Source organism: Erythrolamprus reginae, unplaced genomic scaffold (genome assembly GCF_031021105.1).
Source record: "Erythrolamprus reginae isolate rEryReg1 unplaced genomic scaffold, rEryReg1.hap1 H_1, whole genome shotgun sequence".
In the NCBI taxonomy this organism is placed as follows: domain Eukaryota; kingdom Metazoa; phylum Chordata; class Lepidosauria; order Squamata; family Dipsadidae; genus Erythrolamprus; species Erythrolamprus reginae.
Window position 1 is genome coordinate 2,024,507 of NW_027248462.1, and position 3,986 is coordinate 2,028,492.

Sequence of the window (3,986 nt, forward strand, 5' to 3'; positions counted from 1 at the left end):
AAATAGTTCATGACAAATCTAATAATTTACAATTTATAATATTTAAAAAAACCCCATTATTAAAAAGACATACATACAAACATACCATACATAAATTATATAGGCCCGGGGGAAATATCTCAGTTCCCCCATGCCTGACGACAAGGGTGGGTTTTGAAAAGTTTACGAAAGGCAAGGAGGGTAGGGGCAGTTCTAATCTCTGGGGGGAGCTGGTTCCAAACGGTCGGAGCCACTACAGAGAAGGCTCTTTCCTGAGGTCCTGCCAATCAACATTGTTTGGCAAACGGGACCTGGAGAAGGCCAACTCTGTGGGGCCTTGCTGGCTGCAGTGAGGTATGAGGGAGGAGGCGGTCCCATAAATAAGGAATAGCTTTTCATACTTTCTGCAACATGTTTATCTGAATGATGTCTTGAGGCAAACCTGGGTATTTTATATCCAACTCCGGTTGTCCCTATCTGGCTGACATGAGATAAATAGGAAATTAGAAATCAAATGTAAATAAGTGTACCATCAGGGGAAGAAGAAGCCAATCTGAATGTGGCTCTTTGCAGTCCCAGTGTGCTCCGACAATTGGCTGGCAGCTGTAAGAGAAGAAAAAGCATTTTCTGCACTCACCCTTCACCTAAAGCAGTCTGAGGAGCTAACTTCAAATCAGATTACAGGGTGCGTTCCAAAAGTAATGCAATTATTTTTTAAAAAAGTAATTTATTGAACAAATTTATTTATTTATTATTAGATTTGTATGCCGCCCCTCTCCGCAGACTCGGGGCAGCTCACAATACAATAAAATAGTTCATGACAAATCTAATAATTTACAATTTATAATATTTAAAAAAAACCCATTATTAAAAAGACATACATACAAACATACCATACATAAATTATATAGGCCCGGGGGAAATATCTCAGTTCCCCCATACCTGACGACAAGGGTGGGTTTTGAAAAGTTTACGAAAGGCAAGGAGGGTAGGGGCAGTTCTAATCTCTGGGGGGAGCTGGTTCCAGAGAGTCGGGGCTACCACAGAGAAGGGTCTTCCTCTGGGGCCCACCAACCGACATGGTTTAGTTGACGGGACCCGGAGAAGGCCCACTCTGTGGGACCTAATCGGTCGCTGGGATTCATGCAGCAGAAGGCGGTCTTGGAGATGTTCTGGTCCGATGCCATGAAGGGCTTTATAGGTCATAACCAACACTTTGAATTGTGACCGGAAACTGATCGGCAACCATGTGCACAAACACTTAAAATTCTTCAAAGTATTGTCCTTGGGCCTCTACACATTTTTTCCATGACTCTGTCATGACCGGTACGTGCCTTGGAAGGCATCATCGGGGACCTCTCACAAGGTATTTGTCATGGCTGATTGGATCTCTTCTATGGATGAAAAATGCGCCTTGCCACAATGCGCTGCAAGTCCATAAGTTCCTGGCCAAACACCAGGTACCAATGCTGCCCCACTCCAGCCCTGAAAGGAACCCGTTTTTTGTCCATAGAAGAGATCCAATCAGCTGTGATAAAGACCTTACGAGAGGTCCCCGAAGATGCCTTCCAAGGCGCGTATCGGTCATGGCAAGGTTGCTGGAAAAAATGTTTAGAGGCCCAAGGATAGTACTTTGAGGAATTTTAAGTGTTTGTGCAAGTCTGTTCAATAAATTACTTTAAAAAAAAAAAATTAATTGCATTACTTTTGGAATGCACCCTGTATATTATTTCAGTTCCAGTTTATTTCTGAGAGATAGTGATGCTGCAACAGAGTTAAGAGAAACTCCATTCTCCCTGTTTTCCTCCCACTACAGACCCATGGAAAGCATGATAGTAACAAATCTACTCTTTGCTTGGTAGCTTCCAATACCATGTGTCAACTGAGAAATCTGATGTACCTTCTGCTAATCCTCCCAAAGATAACCTATAAACATAATTGTGTATATGGCAGCAAAGGTAAAGGGCTGATAACCCCAATGAAAAGCACCTCTAGAAAAACGTTTGTAACCCTACAATCTTGAGCTGTTATGGGAATTACATTTCATTTTATTCATTGATTGATTTTGTCCAATACACAATGAGGGTTTTAGTATGTATACACATAGTAAAATACATGATGAAGGTTATAGAGGATATACTCATAGTAAAATATATCTAAGAAAGAAGATATAGGAAAAGAACATATCAATGAAAGAATAGAAGAAGAGATATAGGAATAGAAGAAAGGTATAGGAGATATAGGAGAGCAATAGGACAGGGGACGGAAGGCACTCTAGTGCACTTGTACTCGCCCCTTACTTTTTTTTAAATTAATTTTTAAATTTACAAATGTACAAAACATAAAAGAATAATCGATACAGAAAAACAGTTAAATCCTAGCATAATATCACAATTTACAAACTTGAAAACTTGTAAAGAAGAGAGAAAAGGAGTGGGTAGAAAAAGGGTATAGAAGAGGAGGGAAAAGGGTAGAAGAGACAGAGAACATAGAAAGGATAGAAAGGGTAGGGGTTGGCCAATGTCCGGGGGAGCTGTATTGAAAACGAGAACGAATTCCTAGTTTATTAGCTCATTACCATGGTTCGGATTAATCATCTGGATAGGCAAATGCAAGTGTTGAGTTGATCAAAGTATGGAAATTTTAAGAAATAGTAGTAAATATTCTATCTGTATATATCTAAGGTCTTTTATTACTATAGAAAATACAAGAGAGCTATATACCGGATTTGTAACTGGTCAGGTGTATATCCATCATTTCAATCTTGTAGCGTGTTATTCTCTTTTTTTTCTAACCAGCCCCTTACTGACTCTTAGGAATCTGGATAGGTCAACCATGGATAATCTAAGGGTAAAGTATTGAGGGCTTGGGGATGACACTATGGAGTCCGATGAGTTCCACCTCTAACATGTCTGAGAAGATCCTGAACAAAATATAACTATAGAATATGAGAGCCTTTGGTCTAAGCCCCACTTAAAGCAGAAATCCTCACACCAGTGGTGGATTGCTCCTGGTTTGGTCTGTTCGGAGAACTGGTAACTCCAGTGATGGGATAATCCTCCCTCCTGCCTTGGACACTCCTCCCACTCACCTAGGTCACTCCGCCACTGCCTGGGATGCTTCTGTGCAGATGTGTTGTGCATGCGCACAGTGCACAAACTGGTAGCAAAGGGTTTAGAACCCACTAATGCCTCACACCTTCTCAAACAAATAACTGCCCAAGCTTTCAATTTCAGATCACCCTTGGTCCATGGATCTGCAAAGCAATTTTCCTCTTTCTCCAGGAGAGCTTTTTTTGTAGCTTGGCAGCGAGGAATAATTATAAATGATTGTTATTGTTATTTTTATCTTTTGCTACTACTAAAGTGTTCAAGGGATCAACTGGATAAGGATGGTGAGTTATTCATTCATTCATTCAATTTTTATGCTGCCCTTCTCTTTAGACTCAAGGTGGCTTACAACATGTTATCAATAGCACTTTTTAACAGAGCCAGCCTATTGCCCCCACAATCCGGGTCATCTTCATTTGGTGTGGATAAATATGAGATACCTTTAATATTCTGGCTAAACAAAGAAAATTTGCCATCCTGAGGAGAATTTCTCATTGTTTTAAGAAAAATTCTGGGTAGTTCACTCCTTGAATAACCATGAACTTGAAATAAGTCAATTAATAAACTATCTTGGTTTGTTTCTGGCATGCAGGCAAGCTGAGAGAAATTTTGTTTAAGGCAACAGAACTCAATAAAGGAAGCTGGTAAGAATTAGGTTTCCTTTCCTTTCTGGGAAAAATTAAATCCCTCTACTCATTCCCCCATCCAGTTTCCCATAACACAGTACAAATAAGAAACAAAGACTTGTATTTTCCTGGTGTTCTTTGGAAATTCAGGTTCCTGTTAGATACCTATAAATTCATAGAGCTTCCCATCTAATGCAAAATGATCTGGGCGAAGTAGAATAATTACATGAAAACAATACACATAAAAAACAAGCCTTTAAAATACAAACCA